General features: G+C 43.9%; 1 protein-coding gene across 1 annotated transcript in view; it reads right to left on the bottom strand.

The window, feature by feature from the left end:
• The window catches only part of LOC106595092 (uncharacterized), a 33310-nt gene extending 9124 nt beyond the window's left edge, over nt 1–24186 (bottom strand). The window contains exons 1-2 of the mRNA XM_045699180.2: nt 23948–24186; nt 2303–2496 (exon numbers count right to left, since the gene is read on the bottom strand). The gene's annotated coding sequence lies outside the window, so the exon portion shown is untranslated. The remainder of the gene's footprint in view (nt 1–2302; nt 2497–23947) is intronic.
• Between the last annotated feature and the right edge of the window lie 268 nt (nt 24187–24454).

The following is a 24454-nucleotide window of genomic DNA, read 5'->3' as shown; positions in this document are numbered from 1 at the left end:
TAATTACACTGTGCTGTGTAAATAGACAAACTGATCTGCACAGCAAAAAATACAAAACAGTGTGGATTACCCTCACAGGGTAACATAAGATCACATGTGATCACATGACAAGGTGTGTTTTTGTGATCAGGTGAAATTCAGGGTCCAGTTAGCTGTTGTATATGTAACCTCTATGGTCACTCACCTGCACACCTCTTAACTTGTTTTTATCTGCACTGTGTCTTTCACTTGTCTTCTTTGTCCGAATAAACTAAACTAAAACACTCTGGTTCTGGGTTGCAGCACGACCTCATAAACACAAGTTGTCTGACATGTCCTTCTCTCTCTTTCTGCTCTTTCTACACAATGATGATGGAAAGTTCAACTGTGTGTGTGTCCGTGTGTCTGTGTGCGTGTGCGTGCGTGTGTGTCTAATATGTTTGGTTGTGTGTATTTATTCCTTGTGTCACTATGTCAATGTTTTATTGAAATTGTTATCTTTAACTCTGCATTGTTCGAAAAGCACCCGTAAGTAAGCACCCGTAAGTAAGCACCCGTAAGTAAGCACCCGTAAGTAAGCACCCGTAAGTAAGCACCCGTAAGTAAGCACCCGTAAGTAAGCACCCGTAAGTAAGCACCCGTAAGTAAGCACCCGTAAGTAAGCACCCGTAAGTAAGCACCCGTAAGTAAGCACCCGTAAGTAAGCACCCGTAAGTAAGCACACAAGCACACACTGCTTGTGTGCACCTGTTGTTTATGATGAATGTGACAAATCAAATTTGATTTGATGTAATCTCTTTGACCACAAGAGGGCGCTACGCCCAATCATTTTACTCTCCACACATCTACAGTAGTGGAGAAGATACACCTGATACCTATACCTCACCCTTTAACTAACATCCTACTTTCACCACTAGGGGGCAGAATCAGTACAACACTTGACAGACGCAGTGAAGACATCATGAGAAAACAGCATTTGTACCTTGTGTTATGGCAAGTTGTGATTCTGGAGAATTGAGAATTTGTTAGGATTTGTTTTTAAAAAACTATTTGCGGCCAATAAGCGCGCGCACACACACACACACACACACACACACACACACACACACACACACACACACACACACACACACACACACACACACACACACACACAGACACACACACACAGACACACATGCTTCCATAGAAGGCCAAACCCAAACGCCCACCACACCCTGGATGTGTGTACATTCCTCCTTTCCTCTATTTTCCTTTCCCATCCTTCCCATCCTTCCCTCCTTCCCTCAATCCCCTCCTTCCCTCCTTCCTCTCTTTGCCGGCCCGTCGCTGAGTAAGGAAGAGAGAGTCACGTTTCCCCTCAGAGTGAGTTGTTCCACACAGAGAGCACATGCTGCTAAATGGGAGATGATTAGAGACAGGAACCTAGGACGTGACTTTATGTGTGTGTGTTTCTGCGTGTGTGTGTTTCTGCGTGTGTGTGTGTGTTTCTGCGTGTGTGTGTGTTTCTGCGTGTGTTTGTGTGTTCCTGCGTGTGTGTGTTTCTGCGTGTATGTGTGTGGACCCACCACCGCACTCCGCTGGGCCACACTACTCCTTTAAACATGGACCACGTCTCAGGAGATTTGTACAACGCTGCCAAGTGATCGGTGCAATAATAAACGTAAGGTGTGAATGTATGGACGCTTCCCTCACGGTCGTCTTTACTGTTCTTTCAGCCGCGCTGAGATCAAAGCATTGACTTATGGAGAGAAGATGTTTATTCTGCCTGCTGAAATAACCTCCCAAGTTGTTATATTATGGAAAGATTAGTTACACTTGTGTAACCGGTGTGAAATGACTGGCTAGTTAGCCGGGCGCGCTGTGGGGCATTTCAGTCATTGATGTCACTCACTCTGAGTTGTCGATGTGTGCAGAGGGTCCATGATTCAAACCCAGGTTGGGGCAAGGAGAGGGACGGAAGCAAAACTGTGACACTTGCATAGATATTGTTGCCATCAACATCATGCTGAAGGTGTGAGGAGAAAAGGCACTAGTACAGAGAACAATCTGTACTCTACATAACACCCTTCAGACATACAATATCTGTCTGTCTGTCTGTCTGTCTGTCTGTCTGTCTGTCTGTCTGTCTGTCTGTCTGTCTGTCTGTCTGTCTGTCTGTCTGTCTGTCTGTCTGTCTGTCTGTCTGTCTGTCTGTCTGTCTGTCTGTCTGTCTGTCTGTCTGTCTGTCTGTCTGTCTGTTCACTACAATTACGCACGTCCATTTCCTTCCTCCATGACCTGCTAACCTCTTGACCTGACAAACAGAAAAAGCTCCTCTTACCCTTAGCGTCTCCTCTCCTCAAACCCAAAGGCCTGTCGCGACGATGACCTAACCTCTCGCTCTGTCCTTTGGCCCGCAGGTCTCACTGTACTTTCCCTCTGTTTCTGGTGGTGTTGGGGGTTTCCCGAGGCATGAGACTGCTTGTGACTCTGGCCACAGGTCCGATGCGTTGCGGTGCAGTGCAGTCTAGGGCCCTGAAACAGAACGAGGATGAATGAGAGATCCTGGAGCACCATGACTTTTCTCAGACAGCTGGGGTTTTAACACTGAGCTGCCATCTCCAGCTCACTGCCCTTCCCAACTTGGCCATCATACAGTACTGGACAGTAGTAGAGGTCTTATCACTATGAACAGTAGTAGAGGTCTTATCACTATGAACAGTAGTAGAGGTGTTATCACTATGAACAGTAGTAGAGGTCTTATCACTATGAACAGTAGTAGAGGTCTTATCACTATGAACAGTAGTAGAGGTGTTATCACTATGAACAGTAGTAGAGGTCTTATCACTATGAACAGTAGTAGAGGTGTTATCACTCTGGACAATAGTAGAGGTGTTATCACTCTGGACAGTAGTAGAGGTATTATCACTCTGGACAGTAGTAGAGGTGTTATCACTCTGGACAGTAGTAGAGGTGTTATCACTCTGGACAATAGTAGAGGTGTTATCACTCTGGACAGTAGTAGAGGTGTTATCACTCTGGACAGTAGTAGAGGTGTTATCACTCTGGACAATAGTAGAGGTCTTATCACTATGAACAGTAGTAGAGGTCTTATCACTATGAACAGTAGTAGAGGTGTTATCACTATGAACAGTAGTAGAGGTCTTATCACAATGAACAGTAGTAGAGGTGTTATCACTCTGGACAGTAGTAGAGCTGTTATCACTCTGGACAGTAGTAGAGGTGTTATCACTATGAACAGTAGTAGAGGTCTTATCACTATGAACAGTAGTAGAGGTCTTATCACTATGAACAGTAGTAGAGGTCTTATCACAATGAACAGTAGTAGAGGTGTTATCACTCTGGACAGTAGTAGAGCTGTTATCACTCTGGACAGTAGTAGAGGTGTTATCACTATGAACAGTAGTAGAGGTCTTATCACTATGAACAGTAGTAGAGGTCTTATCACTATGAACAGTAGTAGAGGTGTTATCACTATGGACAGTAGTAGAGGTGTTATCACAATGAACAGTAGTAGAGGTGTTATCACTCTGGACAATAGTAGAGGTGTTATCACTCTGGACAATAGTAGAGGTGTTATCACTCTGGACAGTAGTAGAGGTATTATCACTCTGGACAGTAGTAGAGGTGTTATCACTCTGGACAGTAGTAGAGGTGTTATCACTCTGGACAATAGTAGAGGTCTTATCACTATGAACAGTAGTAGAGGTCTTATCACTATGAACAGTAGTAGAGGTGTTATCACAATGAACAGTAGTAGAGGTCTTATCACTATGAACAGTAGTAGAGGTGTTATCACAATGAACAGTAGTAGAGGTGTTATCACTCTGGACAATAGTAGAGGTGTTATCACTCTGGACAGTAGTAGAGGTATTATCACTCTGGACAGTAGTAGAGGTGTTATCACTCTGGACAGTAGTAGAGGTGTTATCACTCTGGACAATAGTAGAGGTGTTATCACTCTGGACAGTAGTAGAGGTGTTATCACTCTGGACAATAGTAGAGGTGTTATCACTCTGGACAGTAGTAGAGGTGTTATCACTCTGGACAATAGTAGAGGTGTTATCACTCTGGACAGTAGTAGAGGTGTTATCACTCTGGACAGTAGTAGAGGTGTTATCACTCTGGACAATAGTAGAGGTCTTATCACTATGAACAGTAGTAGAGGTCTTATCACTATGAACAGTAGTAGAGGTGTTATCACTATGAACAGTAGTAGAGGTCTTATCACAATGAACAGTAGTAGAGGTGTTATCACTCTGGACAGTAGTAGAGCTGTTATCACTCTGGACAGTAGTAGAGGTGTTATCACTATGAACAGTAGTAGAGGTCTTATCACTATGAACAGTAGTAGAGGTCTTATCACTATGAACAGTAGTAGAGGTCTTATCACAATGAACAGTAGTAGAGGTGTTATCACTCTGGACAGTAGTAGAGCTGTTATCACTCTGGACAGTAGTAGAGGTGTTATCACTATGAACAGTAGTAGAGGTCTTATCACTATGAACAGTAGTAGAGGTCTTATCACTATGAACAGTAGTAGAGGTGTTATCACTATGGACAGTAGTAGAGGTGTTATCACAATGAACAGTAGTAGAGGTGTTATCACTCTGGACAATAGTAGAGGTGTTATCACTCTGGACAATAGTAGAGGTGTTATCACTCTGGACAGTAGTAGAGGTATTATCACTCTGGACAGTAGTAGAGGTGTTATCACTCTGGACAGTAGTAGAGGTGTTATCACTCTGGACAATAGTAGAGGTCTTATCACTATGAACAGTAGTAGAGGTCTTATCACTATGAACAGTAGTAGAGGTGTTATCACAATGAACAGTAGTAGAGGTCTTATCACTATGAACAGTAGTAGAGGTGTTATCACAATGAACAGTAGTAGAGGTGTTATCACTCTGGACAATAGTAGAGGTGTTATCACTCTGGACAGTAGTAGAGGTATTATCACTCTGGACAGTAGTAGAGGTGTTATCACTCTGGACAGTAGTAGAGGTGTTATCACTCTGGACAATAGTAGAGGTGTTATCACTCTGGACAGTAGTAGAGGTGTTATCACTCTGGACAATAGTAGAGGTGTTATCACTCTGGACAGTAGTAGAGGTCTTATCACTCTGGACAGTAGTAGAGGTGTTATCACTCTGGACAATAGTAGAGGTGTTATCACTCTGGACAGTAGTAGAGGTGTTATCACTCTGGACAGTAGTAGAGGTGTTATCACTCTGGACAATAGTAGAGGTGTTATCACTCTGGACAGTAGTAGAGGTCTTATCACTCTGGACAGTAGTAGAGGTGTTATCACTCTGGACAGTAGTAGAGGTGTTATCACTCTGGACAGTAGTAGAGGTGTTATCACTCTGGACAGTAGTAGAGGTGTTATCACTCTGGACAGTAGTAGAGGTGTTATCACTCTGGACAGTAGTAGAGGTGTGTAGAGGTGTTATCACTCTGGACAGTAGTAGAGGTGTTATCACTCTGGACAGTAGTAGAGGTGTTATCACTCTGGACAGTAGTAGAGGTGTTATCACTCTGGACAGTAGTAGAGGTGTTATCACTCTGGACAGTAGTAGAGGTGTTATCACTCTGGACAGTAGTAGAGGTGTTATCACTCTGGACAGTAGTAGAGGTGTTATCACTCTGGACAGTAGTAGGGGTGTTATCACTCTGGACAGTAGTAGAGGTGTTATCACTCTGGACAGTAGTAGAGGTGTTATCACTCTGGACAGTAGTAGAGGTGTTATCACTATGAACAGTAGTAGAGGTGTTATCACTCTGGACAGTAGTAGAGATGTTATCACTCTGGACAATAGTAGAGGTGTTATCACTCTGGACAGTAGTAGAGGTCTTATCACTCTGGACAGTAGTAGAGGTGTTATCACTCTGGACAGTAGTAGAGGTGTTATCACTCTGGACAGTAGTAGAGGTGTTATCACTCTGGACAGTAGTAGAGGTGTTATCACTCTGGACAGTAGTAGAGGTGTTATCACTCTGGACAGTAGTAGAGGTGTGTAGAGGTGTTATCACTCTGGACAGTAGTAGAGGTGTTATCACTCTGGACAGTAGTAGAGGTGTTATCACTCTGGACAGTAGTAGAGGTGTTATCACTCTGGACAGTAGTAGAGGTGTTATCACTCTGGACAGTAGTAGAGGTGTTATCACTCTGGACAGTAGTAGAGGTGTTATCACTCTGGACAGTAGTAGAGGTGTTATCACTCTGGACAGTAGTAGGGGTGTTATCACTCTGGACAGTAGTAGAGGTGTTATCACTCTGGACAGTAGTAGAGGTGTTATCACTCTGGACAGTAGTAGAGGTGTTATCACTATGAACAGTAGTAGAGGTGTTATCACTCTGGACAGTAGTAGAGATGTTATCACCATTTACAGTAGTAGAGGTGTTATCACTATTTACTGTATTAGAGGTGTTATCACTATGAACAGCAGTAGAGGTGTTATCACTATGAACAGTATTATAGGTGTTTTCACTATTTACTGTATTAGAGGTGTTATCACCATTTACAGTAGTAGAGGTGTTATCACTATGAACAGTAGTAGAGGTGTTATCACCATTTACAGTAGTAGAGGTGTTATCACTATGAACAGTAGTAGAGCTGTTATCACCATTTACAGTAGTAGAGGTGTTATCACCATTTACAGTAGTAGAGGTGTTATCACTATGAACAGTAGTAGAGGTGTTTTCACTATTTACAGTAGTAGAGGTGTTATCACTCTACAGTAGTAGAATTCTGGACAGTAGAGATGTTATCACTCTACAGTAGTAAGGGTGTTTTCACTATTTACAGTAGTAGAGGTGTTATCACCATTGACAGTAGTAGAGGTGTTATCACCATTGACAGTAGTAGAGGTGTTATCACTATGAACAGTAGTAGAGGTGTTTTCACTATTTACAGAGTAGAGGTGTTATCAGTCTACAGTAGTAGAACTCAGGACAGTAGAGATGTTATCACTACAGTAGTAGGGGTGTTTTCACTATTTACAGTCAACAACATGCCAGTCCTTCCTGGTTGAGGGTTGACGAGAGATGAACTGCTTCTTTTCATGAGAAATATTACTGCAATGAAAATTCCAGATTGTCTGCGTAATGAAATAACATTCAGCTCAGACACCCATACATACCCCACAAGACATGCCACCAGGCATCTGTTCACAGTCCCCAAGTCCAAAACGAATTCACGGAAACGCACGGTATTATACAGAGCCATGATCGCACGGAACTCCCTTCCATCTTCCATTACTCATTCAAACAGAAAAATTACAGTACCTTTAAAAAAGCGGGACTATGAGGGGACACACACACAAACACACACATTGTTTTTTTGTTGTGTTGTTTGTATATCATTGTGTTTAAAAGTTGTGTGACTGTCCTTGTCTATCAGTGTTCTGTTACTTGTCATGTTGTGTGTGTTTTGTAGACCCCAGGAAGAGTAGCTGCTGCTTCTGCTAAAGCTAAGGGGGAACCAAATAAAGAAATAAAAAGATGAACCCAATATTTTATATACAGCAGGTTTTTAAAGGACCAAAGAGTATGATCTGCTTCGTGTTTTCATTTTTGCAAAAGAAAAAATACTGGCATCGTCTCGGCCCTAATATATAGTATAATCTATTTTTATATCTGTGTCCATACTGTCCACAGTTTCTAGTATATAGACTTTCTAGTTCAAGAGAAAATCAACAAAATAATGAAAAAAATCAAATCAACAATTACATTATTTTCAATGAACTCTGCAACTCTTCCAACTATTGTAATTTTTAATAACTGCCACCAGTTTTGCACCAACACATTTACAAGAAAGACATATTGACATAGAAAATGAAATAAAAGTGTGTAAAAAAATACAGATAAATGATATTTCATGCTGAAACCCTCATATTAAACACCAATGGTATTCACTAAGCTGATTGTTTGTATTTAGAATAATGTTTTACAGCTTTGTCATTGTATTTCTTTTATCATCTTATTATATATACAGTAATAGTCAAAGTTTAGACACACCTATTCATTCCAGGGTTTTTCTTTATTTTGACTATTTTCTACATTGTAGGATAATAGTGAAGACATCAAAACTATACAATAACACATATGGAATCATGTAGTAACCAAAAAAGTGTTAAACAAATCAAAACATATTTTATATTTGAGATTCTTCAAAGTAGCCACCCTTTGCCTTGATGACAGCTTTGCACAATCTTGGCATCCAGAGGGATCAGCGAGACAATTATTCCCAGACTCAGAAGACATCCCTTAGGCTTCATGTCGGAAATGACTCTGAGACCTCTGGATTAAGAATGATTTACAGCTTTGATTAAAGTAATACACAAACATGAAAGAGCTGAGTGGGAATACCAAGACACCAGCATTTATTTTAAACCAAGAGGTATATTTCTGATCCGATAAGATGTTTAGGAATAAAAAAATAGAACTATTGTGTTTGGAATGTATGTATCCAGCACCATGGACAGAGGACTGAGTGCTGCCAAAGACAAATGGATAAACACCAGACTGCACTGCAATAGAAATGTTTTAATTTACTCGCTTTGCAATGATTAAATAATAATAATAAAAAGTATATGACCCGGAAATAAGGGGTTACTGACAACAACAATAACAACAACAACAGCAGTGAAAACAGAGAAGAGCAATAGGCTCTTTAAAACAGCTGCATCATGGCACAGCTGCATCATGGCACGTCTCCAAGGACGTGTCAATCTGCCACCCTGCTGAGAGCAACCAGACCAAAACCCCTCCTATTTAATTACCAACACCTGTCCTACCAACACCTCTAGTTCATTTAACAATACTGTGCTTTAACTACTCCCCCTGTGGACAGTGAGGGCAAGACACCCAGAGTTAAAGAGAGCCGGGGTACGAGGGTTCACAGCTGCTGTTTTCCAGTCTCCACGCAGCCCACTCACACATCAACCAATCGGGTGACAGTCTTGGATATTCCAAGGGATTCTAGACCGACCAATTGCGAGAGACCTGTGGGAGCCATCTTCTTTGGCTCCTCAATTTGGCCGAGGAGAGAAAACGGCGGGCCCCCGCTAGGGAGTCGAAGTCCGGCACACAGCAGATTCAGAATCCAACAGAATCCAAGCTCTCAGCTGCAAAAGCAACCTGTTTCCTCTCCCCTCCCTGCCTTATTTACTTATCAGATTCACATGGCTGCAATAAAATTCTCACGTTGTTCTCTGGGGCTTGCTGTTGGAACAACAAAAGTCAGTCAAACGTCTAAATATTCCTTCAACGGGCTGCCAAAATGTATTTCTCCGGCCCCTCTGTCAATACTTAGACCAGGACTCTCAAACCCTGTTCCTGGTGAGCAACCCCCCTGTAGGTTTTCTACCTATAGGACGGTATCTTTCCAGGAACGGGGTTGGAGAGCCCTGACCTAGACACTAACCTGTGATTTTTAGTGTGGTGCAAAACAATAACGATAATGCAATAAAGTGGCTCCCGAGTGGCCTAGCGGTCTAAGGCACTGTTCTCAGTGCCAGAAGCGTCACTACAGTCCCTGGTTCAAATCCAGGCTGTATCACATCCGGCTGTGATTGGGAATCCCATAGGGCGGCGCACAATTGGCCCTGCATCGTCCGGGTTTGGCCGGGGTAGGCCGTCATTGTAAATAAGAATTTGTTCTCAACTAACTTGCCTAGTTAAATAAATAAAATAAATAAAAAAAGGCTGTTGCCATTCTACCACAGGATGTCTGTTTCCTACCACCTTTGCCACCACTTCCAACCACAGCAGTGTCTGCTTGATCCCGAGCCACAACTCTTTTATCGCACCAACTCGGGGGTTTGAAAATAATCACATTTCCATTTCTCCTCTGTATTTCCCTGACTGCTTCCAGATGGTAACTTTAATTCTCAATAATCAAAAGGGGATCACGAGGAAAAGCATGTTGAATACCAACCATGCTGTTGAGCACAGATATGTGCTTCTTTAGTAGTTTGTAGTCAGGTCTGGCATCGCTGTTTCAACGGCACCCCTTGGCCTAATATCCCTTCACTATGTAAACATGCAGTGAACAAGAAAAGTTGACGAGTGAACTTATACGTGAACATTACTGGCCCTGTCATCGTCTATCCAAATCGAACACGGCTTGTTTCTGATTCTGAGCAAACTGCAACCTCACTTCAAACACGGACACAGCAAGGAAATAAATAAGGGATAATATCATATTTTCCACTGATCTGAACTCTGGAGGTGGTAAAATCAGACTCTCTGTTTGAGGCTCAGTAAGACAATATGCAGCTCAGAGGACCAATTCTCTCTCTACCCAGAATACCATCAGATGTATTTCTAATGTTCACAATTCTCCATCAATCAACTGAAAACATGAGACTGAAAAAGACAGGGGCCGTTTTCTTTATCCTGCCATATTATACTTCTTGTGTGTTTTTTATCCAATTTTCTATTATTCTCTATAGTATTATCAATATCAATGCATTGTTGGGAAAGAGCTCTCAAGGAAGAATTTCACAGTACTGTTTTACACCGGTTGTATCCTGTGCACGTGGCGAATACATTTTGAAACTTGAAACATATTCAACACGCTGTATATGACGCATATCACTCGAAGACTGGCAATGGAGACAAGCTCAGCTGGAACAGACTCACAGTCAAAAGGTTAGTGGGCTAAACATTTTCTATGGAACAGAGATGGAGTGAGGGAAAAGGAGGGAACAAAAGGAAGGATTTTCATTTTTACCACGTTTGGCTTTACTTGATGCCGTTTTGCTTGCGTCGGTTCCAGAAATCAAGCCTGCACAGTTTAAGTTGACTGCGGATCATGTTCTCTGAACACAAAGGTAGGACGGGTGACTGGAGACAAAGTACTGTAATTATTACAAAGCTGCCCTTGGAAATTCTACACAGAATACCAGAGGGAAATGCCTGACATCTTCCCATGGACCTATCTGTGTGCTCTCCTTCCTTCCCTGAGTAAAATTTATTTTTACCCTACAGATGTAGGATGTTAATTTGATCACTCTTTTCTTGCTGAAACTTTTAGTTTTGTTGCTGAAACTTGTAGTGTATTCGAGGTTTAAAAATGCTTCCAAAGTTTGTAATTTCCTCTTTAAAATGTCAGACTTGATTTGTCCTAACAAAAAATGTATCAACCCATACAAAAAATGTCCAATAATTATAATCCACATAATAATTCAAATTTCCTGTTGCTGCAGGATTATTTTCCTGCTGTAGGAAAATGGCTCAAAATAAGTTCCTATATCAGTACTCACTGATCCAATGTCAGTTTAACATTTTCCCATCTAATAGGTAAAGTTAGGACATGATGAGGGTAAGATGATTTTAGATCAGAGCCTCAGTTCAGGTTCCCTTCCTACAGGCTGTGGCTGGTGCCCTAAAGAAGCCCATTGTCTTTGGTGTCACCCCTTTAGCCCATTGACCCCATGAGAACGGGCTGTTTTCTCTGTCCTCAAGGGCTTCCCAATAAAACGGATGCTGATGGCTGTCACGCTCTTCACGTTACCTAACTCGCACACTTGGCCTGGCCGCCTTGGCAACCGATGTGTACAGGTAACCATGGCAACCACTCCAACCTTACTCTACCACACACACACACACACACACACACATAGAGATGGTAATAACTGGAGCAGAATTAGTGGAATGGTATTGAATACATCAACACATGGCTTCCATGGTTTCCAGGTGTTTGATGCCATTCCATTTGCTCCGTTCTGGCCATTATTGTGAGCCGTTCTCCCCTCAGCAGCCTCCAATAATGAGTAGTGTGCTAAACAGAAGAAGAGCCGCTCCGTATTAGCAGCAGCATGGGTTAGTGATATCCTGGAACCTTGGGACGTCCCGACCTTAAACCCTAAATACTAACCTTAACATTTACCCTAATCTTAAACATAACCCTTACCTAACACTAACCCTTACCTTAACTGTTTTATATTTCAAGTTCAATGGGGTGACGTCAGAGTTGGGACGTCGAAAAGTATCCCACTTAAGACTTTTTCCCAGCAGAATTCTGGAATTTCAAAGGGAAAGACACACCACTGGTTCCACAGGAATGTCCGATCAGCTGACGGAGCCGAGTGGGAGCCAAGCACACATCTGGGGACTGTAAAACCCATTGGGACCTAAGCCTCTCTCCCTCTAGTCTTCATCTCATCTGTGGGTGCTCTGTCTGTGTATTCAGGAACTTGGGTCACTACTCCACACTTCACTCAGCTGACCTGGTCGAGTGGTGAAGACCCTTGAGGAGCAGAGACAGAGAGACAGAGGGGGTGGTAGGGAGGGAGGAAAAAAGGAAGAGAGAGAGAGAGAGAGAGAGAGAGAGAGAAAGAGAAAGAAAGAGAGAAAACGAGAGAGAGACAGAGAGAAGGAGAGTAAGACACAGAGACAGAGAGAAGGAGAGTGAGACACAGAGACAGCAAGACACAGCCCAATAAAAAGAAGTAGAGAGAGAAAGAGGGAGGGAGCGAAAGAAAGAAAGAGAGCTAGACCTGTTAGCCCCATCAGACAACTGTATGAGGATGAGGTGGCTGTGAGGTCTCCTGTCCCACTCTGACAGCAGCAGCCTGGGGAGCAGCAGAGGAATCAATCCTCCCTCCAACTCACTCCTGATCCTTTGTCTTTCTCTCACTTGAACTTTGTTCCCTAGCTCTCCTCTCCATTCCTCCCTCCTTCACCTCTCCTCTCCCCTCCCCTCTGCTCTCCTCTCTTCTCTATCCTCTCCTCTCCCTGTATGTGCTGTTCATCTGGCCTTGTCCGATGTGATTTATCCCATCACAAACACTACTCCACTCCCAGCAGCCTAAATACCTGCCCTGCAAAGGTCAGCGCCTCTGCCAATACTCCCGTTGTCCTGCCCATGTTATGAGCTGATCAATGTGTGTGTGTGCCTGGCCTTTTCCAGCATTCCTTCACACATAGACACTCTCTTTACAGAGCAAGGCTACAGGAGTCACCCTGAGTTATTTGGTCGTAGCTCTCAGCCTCCAGAGGGGGGAAACAAATGGTGATCAGGATGACCTCAGCAGTACACAGTTCACAGAGCTGGGTTGAATAGGACGTCGTAATGGAGGCCAGGGTCAACGAGGGGTCAATGAGGGATCAAGAGGGTCACAAACAAGCTGAGGAGAGGCCGACTTTCTGTTGGGAAGGCTTTAGTACCTTCACAATACTTGGTGATCTCAGACTAAGACTATTTCCTGTTGTTAACACTGGGAACTGTGAGCTGTCGCATATTTTAGGCCAGACTTTTGTGGAGAGGCACGATATTCTTGTTAAGCTTGAGCTGAATTGAATGTTTGAAACCCTCCAGGAACTGAACTCCTAATCTAATTTACAATAAAGGTATTCTATTCTATACATATTTAAATCCATGGACATAACTGATATAAATAAATGATGATAAATGATGTCACAGTATCAGTGGTGTAAAGTACTTAAGTAAAAATATGTTGAAGTACTAAAGAAATGTTTTGGGGTATCTGTACTTGACTTTTCTATTTATATTTATGACAACTTTTACTCCACTACATAAGAAAATATGTACTTTTTACTCCCATACATTTTCCCTGACACACAAAAGTACATTTCGAATGCTCAGGCAGGACAGCAATATGGTCAAATTCACACACCTATCAATATAACGCGTTGTAATCCCTACTGCCTCTGATCAGGAGACTCATTATGTCTGAGTGTTGGAGAGTGCCCGTCTGTCCGTAAATATAAAAAACAACCTGTGTAGTCTGGTTTGCTTAATATAAGGAATTTGATGTATAGCATTTACTTTTTTAGTATGACAATTCAGTACTTTTCCCACCACTCTACTTAAGTACATTTAAAATCAGATACTTTTACTCAAGTAATATTTTACTGGGTGACATTCACTTTGACTTGAGTTATGTTTCATTAAGGTACCTTTACTTTTACTCAAGTATGACTATTGAGTACTTTTCCAACTACTGCAGTGTGAGAAATATCCCATCCAAGAGACCAGTCTAAGGGACTTTGGCTTCTGTCGTCAATGCTCTCTTTACAATAACACTGGTAACACTTTACCCTGCAGTTACAAAGCAGTTACTATGTAACGACATGTTAATAATAAAATGTTATTACCGGTGGTTACATAAGGTGTTACCATAACACATATTTCTCCTTCCCCTCTCTATCCATTAGAGTACCATAATCCACCATAAAATATATATAACAGTTAAGTTATTTTTACCCACATGCTGATGGCTTCACTCTCATCACCATTAAACCAAAACCAGGCTCATTTAGGATCTCTCAGAAGAGAGATGTACAGTACGGCCACGGGCCAGACAGGATAGTGATGAGAATAAGGAACATGATGGATGTCAGAGACAACTTCATGTATTATACAGTTCAGCAATACATATTTTCTATATCCCATGCCATACAAAACTGACGTAGGAATTCTGAATTCCATGCCATTCGTTTGAGACATCATCCACGTAACTTTCAAGGATATTTTATTAAGAATATGACTCCACATATCTGCATAACTTTCAAGCTATTTTATTTTAGATATCCACATAACTTTCGAGCTATTTTATTTTAGATATCCACATAACTTTCAAGTTATTTTGTCAATAATATTATTAAATTCACTATGAATACTTCAATTCAGAATCTACATAACTTTTAAGCTATTTTATTTTAGATATAACTGTCAAGTTATTTTATCAACAGTACCTTCAGAAAGTATTTATACCCCTTGGCTTATTGCACATTTTGTTGTGTTACAAGCCTGAATTCAAAACAAATTAAATATATTTGGTCTCACCAATTTACACACAATACCCCATAATTAAATAAGTGAAATTATGTTTTTAGAAATTGTTGCAAATGTATTTAAAATTAAATACAGAAATATGTAATTTACACAAGTATTCACTCCCCTGAGTCAATACATGTTAGATTCACATTTGGCAGTGATAACAGCTGTGAATCTTTCTGGGTAAGTCTCTAAGAGATTTGCACACCTGGATTATACAATATTTGCACATTATTCTTCAAGCTCAAACAAGTTGTTTGTTGATCATTGCTAGACAGCCATTTTCAAGTCTTGCCATAGATTTTCAAGCATATTTAAGTAAAAACTGTAACTAGGCCACTCTGGAACATTCAATGTCATCTTGGTAAGCAACTCCCGTGTATATTTGGCCTTGTGTTTTAGGTTATTGTCCTGCTGAAAGGTGAATTTGTCTCCCTGTGTGTCATGTGTCAGTGTGTGGCGGGTCAGACGAAGTCAGGCGCAGGACACAGAACTGAGTAAAAACTTAACTTTACTCGAAAATAAACCAACAATATATTCCACGCTGGGCAACACACCACCTCACAGAAATACAGACCACTTAACAACGAACAAACATGAACAAAAACCATGGGGAAAACAGAGGGTTAAATAATGAACATGTAATTGGAGAATTGAAACCAGGTGTGTTTAACAAAGACAAAACAAAAGGAAAATGAAAAGTGGATCGGCAATGGCTAGAAGGCCGGTGACGTCGACCGCCGAACGCCGCCCGGGCAAGGAGAGGGACCAACTTTGGCGTAAGTCGTGACAGTACCCCCCTTGAAGCACGGCTCCAGCAGTGCGCCGACACCGGCCTCGGGGACGACCCGGAGGACGAGGCGCAGGACGACCCGGGTGGAGACGGTGAAATTCCTGCAGTAACGACGGGTCCAGGATGTCCTCCACCGGCACCCAGCATCTCTCCTCCGGACCGCACCCCTCCCGTTCGATGAGGTACTGAAGGCCCCTCGCCCAACGCCTTGAGTCCATGATGGCTTGCACAGTATACGCCAGGGCCCCCTCGATGTCCAGAGGGGGCAGAGGAACCTCCCGCACCTCAGACTGCTGGAGCGGACCAGCCACCACTGGCCTGAGGAGAGACAGATGGAACGAGGGGTTAATACGGTAATCAGGGGGGAGCAGTAACCTATATCAAACCTCGTTCAGTCTCCTCAGGACTAAATGGCCCCACAAACCACGGACCCAGCTTCCGGCGGGGCAGGCGAAGGGGTAGGTTTCGGGTCGAGAGCCAGACCCGGCCCTCACTGCGGTGGCGGTCGGCGCTCGCCTTCTGCCGCCTGATGGCCCGTTGCAGGCGCACATGGGCAGCGTCCCATGTCTCCTCCGAGCGCCGAAACCATTCATCCACCGCAGGTGCCTCGATCTGGCTCTGATGCCACGGTGCCAGGACCGGCTGATAACCTAGTACACACTGAAAAGGAGATAGGTTAGTGGAGGAGTGGCGGAGGGAGGTTACTGGAGGAGTGGCAGAGGGAGTTTTGGGCCATCTCCGCCCAGGGGATGAAAGCCGCCCACTCCCCCGGCCGGTCCTGGCAATAGGACCGCAGAAACCTACCCACATCCTGGTTAACTCTCTCCACCTGCCCGTTACTCTTGGGGTGAAAACCTGAGGCAAAGGCTGACCGAGACCACCAGGCGTTCCATAAACGCCCTCCAGACCCTAGACGTGAACTGGGGACCCCGATCAGAAACTATATCCTCAGGCACCCCGTAGTGCCGAAAGACGTGGGTGGACAGGGCCTCTGGAGTCTGTAGACCCGTAGGGAGACCGGGCAAAGGAAGGAGACGGCAGGACTTAGAAAACCGATCCACAACGACCAGGATCATGGTGTTACCCTGTGACGAAGGAAGATCCGTCACGGAATCCACCGATGTGGAACGGGTAGGGGTTGTAATTTCCCTCTGGGCAGGTGTCTAGGTACCTTGCACTGTACACACACCGAGCAGGAGGAAACATAAACCCTCACGTCCTTAGCTAAAGTGGGCCACCAGTACTTCCCACTAAGACAGTGCACTGTCCGACCGATGCCAGGATGACTAAAGGAGGGTGACGTGTGAGCCCAACAGATCAAACGATCGCGGACATCAGACGGAATGTACAGATGCCCAACTGGACACTGGGTGGGAGTGGGATCTGTACGTAACGCCTGCTCGATGTCCGCGTCCACCTCCCATACCTCCGGTGCCACCAGGCAAGAAGCCGGAAGTATGGGAGTGGGATCCGTGGACCGCTCCTCTGTGTCATACAGCCGGGACAGTGCGTCTGCCTTCGCGTTCTGGGAACCTGGTCTGTAGGATAGGGTGAAAACAAAACGGGTGAAAAACATGGCCCACCTTGCCTGGCGAGGGTTCTGTCTCCTCGCTGCCCATAGTGGTCAGTCCAGATGAGGAAAGGGTGTTTAGCCCCCTCAAGCCAATGCCTCCACGCTTTCAGAGCCTTTACGACAGACAGTAACTCCCGGTCCCCCACATCATAGTTACGCTCCTCCGAGCTGAGCTTCTTCGAAAAGAAAGCGCACGGGCGGAGTTTGGGTGGCGTACCCGAGCGCTGAGACAGCACAGCACCTATCCCAGCCTCGGACACGTCCACCTCCACTATGAACGCCAAAGAGGGATCCGGATGAGCCAGCACAGGAGCCGAGGTAAACAGAGCCTTCAGGTGACCAAAAGCCCTGTCCGCCTCAGCCGACCGCCGCAGCCGCACCGGTCCCCCCTTCAACAGTGAGGTAATGGGAGCGGCTACCTGATCAAAACCCCGGGTAAACCTCCGGTAGTAGTTGGCAAACCCTAGAAACCGCTGCACCTCCTTTAACGTGGTGGGAGTCGGCCAATTACACACGGCTGAAATGAGGTCACTTTCCATCTCCACCCCTGAAGTTGAAATGTGGTACCCTAGGAAGGAGACGGACTGTTGGAAGAACAGACATTTCTCAACCTTGACATTCAGCTCATGCTCCAACAGTCGACCAAGCACCCTGCGCACCAGGGACACATGCTCGGCGCGTGTAGCGGAGTATATCAGAATGTCATCGATATACACCACTACACCCTGCCCGAGCAGGTCCCGGAAAATCTCGTCTACAAAGGATTGGAAGACTGATGGAGCATTCATCAGCCCGTATGGCATGACGAGGTATTCCTAGTGCCCAGAGGTGGTACTAAATGCCGTCTTCCACTCATCCCCCTTCCGGATACACACCAGATTGTACGCGCTCCTGAGATCCAATTTTGTGAAGAAGCGCGCCCCGTGTATTGACTCGATCGCACTGCACCGGTAATGGTTGATCAGGGCCCTCTCATTCCATCCCGTGCTGGCAGCCAGGGTCCTGAAGTCCAGTGCGAACTCCTGTGCGCTCCTCATCCCCCGTCTGAGATGGAACAAGCGTTCCCCAGCCGCTCTCCCCTCAGGTGGATGATCGAAGACCGCCCGGAAGCGGCGGGTGAAATCCTCATAGCGGACCGATGCTGCGTCTACTCCTCCCCAGACGGCGTTGGCCCACTCAAGCGCTTTCCCCAACAAACAGGAGATGAGGGCGGACACGCTCTCGTGTCCCGAGGGAGCCGGGTGAACGGTCGCCAGGTAGAGCTCCAACTTGAGCAGGAACCCCTGGCACCCGGCTGCCGTCCCATCATATGCCCTCTGGAGTGAGAGCCGAATCCCACTGGGTCCAGGTGACGGAGGGGTGGACAGTGGTGTGGGTTGGGTTGGGATGAAGTTGATGGGGGTGTGGGAAAACCCCCTCTCTCCCATCGCTCCATGGTCTGCAGCACGCGATCCATGGCTATGCCAAGATTTTGGAGCATCGTCGTGTGCTGCTGTACGCCCTCCTCCACTGGTGACGGAGGACTGGGTGCATCTGCTGACTCCATCATTTTGGTGCGTGTTTCTGTCATGTGGACGAAGTCAGGCGCAGGACACAGAACTGAGTAAAAACTTAACTTTACTCAAAAATAAATCAACAATATATTCCACGCTGGGCAACACACCAGCTCACAGAAATACTGACCACTTAACAACGAAGAAACACGTACAAAAACCATGGGGAAAACAGAGGGTTAAATAATGAACATGTAATTGGAGAATTGAAACCAGGTGTGTAAAACAAAGACAAAACAAAAGGAAAATGAAAAGTGGATCGGCAATGGCTAGAGCAAGGAGAGGGACCGACTTCGGCGGAAGTCATGACACTGTGTCTGTTAAAAAGCAGACTGGACCAGGTTTTGTGCTTAGCTCTACTCTGTTTATTTTTATCCTAAAAAACTCCCTAGTCCTTGCCGATGACAAGCATACCCATAACATGATGCAGCCAACACCATGAGGTATTGTGTTGGATTTGCTCCAAACATAATGCTTTGTATTCAGGACATAAAGTTAATTTCTTTGCCACATTTTTTAGCAGTTTTACTTTAGTGCCTTATTGCAAACAGTATGAATGTTTTGAAATATTTTTTATTTTGTACAGGCTTCCTTCTTTTCACTCTGTCATTTAGGTTGATATTGTGGAGTAATTATAATGTTGTTGATCCATCCTCAGTTTTCTCCTATCACAGCCATTAAACTCTAACTGTTTTAATTCACCATTGGCCTCATGGTGCATCTTTGTAGTGACTGGGTGTATTGACGCACCATCCAAAGTGTTATTAATAACTTCACCATGCTCAAAGGAATATTCAATGTTTGCCTTTTTTTTACCCATCTACCAATAGGTGCCTTTATTTGTGAGGCATTGGAAAACCTTTCTGGTCTTTGTGGTTGAATCTGTGTTTGAAATTCACTGCTCGACTGAGGGACCTTACAGATATTATTGCACACAGAGTGAGTCCATACAATTTATTATGTGACTTAAGCCCATTTTTACTCTTGAACTTATTTAGGCTTGCCATAACAAAGGGGTTGAATCCTTATTGACTCAAGGCACTTCAACTTTTAATTTGTATTTTTTTTTTAAATAACATAATTCCAATTTTACATTATGGGGTATTGTGTGTAGGTCAGTGACACAAAATCTCAATCTTCAGGCTGTAACACAACAAAATGTGGAAAAAGGGGTGTGAATACTTTCCGAAGGCACTGTAATTAAATGCACTATGAATACATATATTCAGTGGGTGTTACATCCTGATGAGCTACTAAAGAACCAGATACAGCAGCTGCAGTGGAACGGAACAGGGCTTCTCTGCTCCCGGCAGTAGGGCTGATCTGCTAGGGATAGACTGCTACTGTCCCGTATTTGGTAGTGTACTCAAATCACAGACACTGCAGCTGTGTGATCCCAGGGCACATTCCCCTAAACCTTATAAACCCTTCTTATACAACGGCATTAGCAGAGAGAAAGAGAGAGAGAGAGAGAGAGAGAGAGAGAGAGAGAGAGAGAGAGAGAGAGAGAGAAAAAAAACCTGGCTCCCTGTAGAGGAAAGGCTGTTCAATCACTGCACCACAGCAGAACCTGAGACAGAGCTGTATTTCCTGACAAAATGTCAGAAACATAAAACAATTAGAGAGTGTCATTTCCCCAAATTTGAAACCCTTATTCAAGGTCTCAAAGACCTCACTGATGCGAATAGGCTTCCCATCCTGTTGGGGGAGGACGCAGAGAGCTGTGGGTTGGCAGCGCACTACATTGCTGCCTGCCATAGATGAGGGACAGTGTCTGACAGACCAACCAACATGTCCTCTATATTGTTATTGTTCAATAGTTATTTTGACCTTTGGTTATTGTTGTTACTGTTGTCAATATCGATTACTATTATTTTAATATTTTAAATATCCAAAGTAAGCTTTGGCAAGATGTACATTGTTATGTCATGCCAATAAAGCAAATTGAATTGAATTGAGAGAGAGAGACCTACTAATTTACTAATTTATGTGCTAGAGCAGTCACACAATGTGTTGTTGTCCAATAGGTTGACACTAACTGCCTAAGCTATACAGGTTTAAATCTAATTTCATTATGTGATTTGTTTGTTGAAAATGTAAATGTTCCTCCCCCAATAATCACAGCGACCCTTTATAATACACAGTCACTTGTCAGTCGGAGGCGAGGGTTGATGTGCAATATTTAGATTTTATATGTGTTTATGTGTTTTACAACTGAAATGTATAAAGTCCAACAGCAATATATGCAATGAATTGTATGTGTAATGTCCTAGCCTCTGTTCTGAAACGTGTCTATATGTCCTTCCTGTTGTTTTTAAATGTCTGATGTACGTATGTTGTCCTTTTGTATATAATGTTGTCATGGTTACAGTATATGTTCACCTGCCCGGGGACTAAGGATGTAAATGAGCTGTTTGCTAAATCTGGTGCAACTCATGTTTTTGTTGCACGCTGTCCCTGTCCAAATAAACTTCAGAAATAAAATAAATAAATGAGATCACTAGGTGTGATTTATTTTAAACTAGCAAAGAACACAGTTATAACCATGTCAGAGACTCAATCTCCATTTTTTGTTGTCGAGTCAAATCTCTGCCAACTGACTACACCCCGAATCCTCTCTTCACCCTGAACAAGGCAAGGGCACCACCCTTAGCTCACACAACACATACAATATGTCGCGGCTTAGAAGTTGAATTCCAAACGATTTCATCCACCCCTCCCTGGAATGGCTGAGCAGTCTAAGACAGATCACACCGGGTACTGTGGTTCCACACCTTTAGTGGGAGAGTGACCCTCCTTTTTCTGGCCCTCTCTCTCAGGCTGCACAGCAGACACCCAGGAATGCTCCCACAATGAACCTCAGAGACAACACAAACTACCTGCTGCTGTATCTAATCCCTGTATAGGAAGAGAGGGAGGAAGAGAGGGGAAAGAGAGAGCAAAAGAGGGGGGAAAGAGAGAGAGGAAAAGAGGGGGGGGGGACAGAATAGAGTCGCCCTCAGGGTCCAGGCTCAGATCTATGGGCCAGGAAGTGAAGGTAAAGCTAGGATGCTGCATGGGGCTTTAGGGAACCCATTATGAAGCCCAGAGCCACATAGTCATGTCTAGTGGACACAGGGCCTACTGACTTTACAAGGACAGGCCATCAGGTTGCACATATCCTAACTCCTGGAGGTATGTTTCAATGGGTTAATCTGTGTTCAACAGCCTCTCTCTCTCTCTCTCTCGAATGATATGAATATGAATAATATGAATAATATTTGAATGCTAAGCGAAGGATTTTGCATATGATCATATTCAGGAGATGACATCACCATCCTAATACATGATGTGGTATTAACTAACTAGACTGGAGATGACATCACCATCCTAATACATGATGTGGCATTAACTAACTAGACTGGAGATGACATCACCATCCTAATACATGATGTGGTATTAACTAACTAGACTGGAGATGACATCACCCTCCTAATACATTATGTGGTATTAACTAACTAGACTGGAGATGACATCACCATCCTAATACATGACGTGGCATTAACTAACTAGACTGGAGATGACATCACCATCCTAATACATGACGTGGTATTAAATAACTAGACTGGAGATGACATCACCATCCTAATACATGATGTGGTATTAACTAACTAGACTGGAGATGACATCACCATCCTAATGCATGATGTGGTATTAACTAACTAGACTGGAGATGACATCACCGTCCTAATACATGATGTTGTATTAACTAACTAGACTGGAGATGACATCACCGTCCTAATACATGATGTTGCATTAACTAACTAGACTGGAGATGACATCACCGTCCTAATACATGATGTTGCATTAACTAACTAGACTGGAGATGACATCACCGTCCTAATACATGATGTTGCATTAACTAACAAGACTGGAGATGACATCACCATCCTAATACATGATGTGGTATTAACTAACTAGACTGGAGATGACATCACCATCCTAATACATGATGTGGTATTAACCAACTAGACTGGAGATGACATCACCATCCTAATGCATGATGTGGTATTAACTAACTAGACTGGAGATGACATCACCATCCTAATACATGATGTGGTATTAACTAACTAGACTGGAGATGACATCACCATCCTAATACATGATGTGGTATTAACTAACTAGACTGGAGATGACATCACCATCCTAATACATGTTGTAGTATTAACTAACTAGACTGGAGATGACATCACCATCCTAATGCATGATGTGGTATTAACTAACTAGACTGGAGATGACATCACCGTCCTAATACATGATGTTGTATTAACTAACTAGACTGGAGATGACATCACCATCCTAATACATGATGTGGTATTAACTAACAAGACTGGAGATGACATCACCATCCTAATACATGATGTGGTATTAACTAACTAGACTGGAGATGACATCACCATCCTAATACATGATGTGGTATTAACTAACTAGACTGGCGATGACATCACCATCCTAATACATGATGTGGTATTAACTAACTAGACTGGAGATGACATCACCATCCTAATGCATGATGTGGTATTAACTAACTAGACTGGAGATGACATCACCATCCTAATACATGATGTTGTATTAACTAACTAGACTGGAGATGACATCACCATCCTAATAAATGATGTGGTATTAACTAACTAGACTGGTGCTGACATCACCATCCCAATACATGATGTGGTATTAACTAACTAGACTGGAAGTAAAGCTACTGGGTCAGTCTCTCAGAGTTAACACCTCTGACAAGCCCTGGATTTCTACTGAACAGACTGTCTGTTTCACATGTCCTTTTCTCTTTGGAAAAAGAAGTGCCTCATCATCACGAGATTTAGGATTATTCCAGCATGATCTTTTTCAGGGAATCTCTCAGTGAAGAAAGGTTACAAAAGTCCCAATGAACACTCAACAATTTGAGCTGAACGTTCTCATCATTTTAACCACATAGCCTTCAGAACAACCCAGACACGTGCAAAGAATCTCGCCCCGTTCCCTCAACACCCTTGCCAGAACACACAAACTCACCGGAGAAGAAAAATGCAGACATTGAAAGCACCAAATAGTCAGGTGGTACCAGGTCTATAGAGTGAGAATACAGTCCTGATAAACACCCAGTTCACAAAACCCCTCCAAATCATCATCATAATATCAGCCATATTAATCCTGACAGACCACACCTTCCTCCAGGAAACCTATAGGATGTCCTTACCTTGCTCAGTGTGTGTCTGTTGAGGGGAACTATCACTGGAGTTATAGAAGTGTGATACAGACCCCTGAACAGAAGTAAACAGCATGGACTAGGCTTTTATGTTCAGGTGGGTGGAGCTACTGGGGAGGAGACTAGGCTTTTATGTGCAGGTGGGTGGAGCTACTGGGGAGGAGACTAGGCTTTTATGTTCAGGTGGGTGGAGCTACTGGGGAGGAGACAAGGCTTTTATGTGCAGGTGGGTGGAGCTACTGGGGAGGAGACTAGGCTTTTATGTTCAGGTGGGTGGAGCTACTGGGGAGGAGACTAGGCTTTTATGTGCAGGTGGGTGGAGCTACTGGGGAGGAGACAAGGCTTTTATGTTCAGGTGGGTGGAGCTACTGGGGAGGAGACTATGCTTTTATGTTCAGGTGGGTGGAGCTACTGGGGAGGAGACTAGGCTTTTATGTTCAGGTGGGTGGAGCTACTGGGGAGGAGACTAGGCTTTTATGTTCAGGTGGGTGGAGCTAC

This window comes from Salmo salar, chromosome 17 (assembly GCF_965601325.2).
Source record: "Salmo salar chromosome 17, fSalSal1, whole genome shotgun sequence".
Classification (NCBI taxonomy): Eukaryota; Metazoa; Chordata; class Actinopteri; order Salmoniformes; family Salmonidae; genus Salmo; species Salmo salar.
The sequence above is the reverse complement of the archived record's forward strand: the minus strand, read 5'-3'. Positions and strand labels throughout refer to the sequence as shown.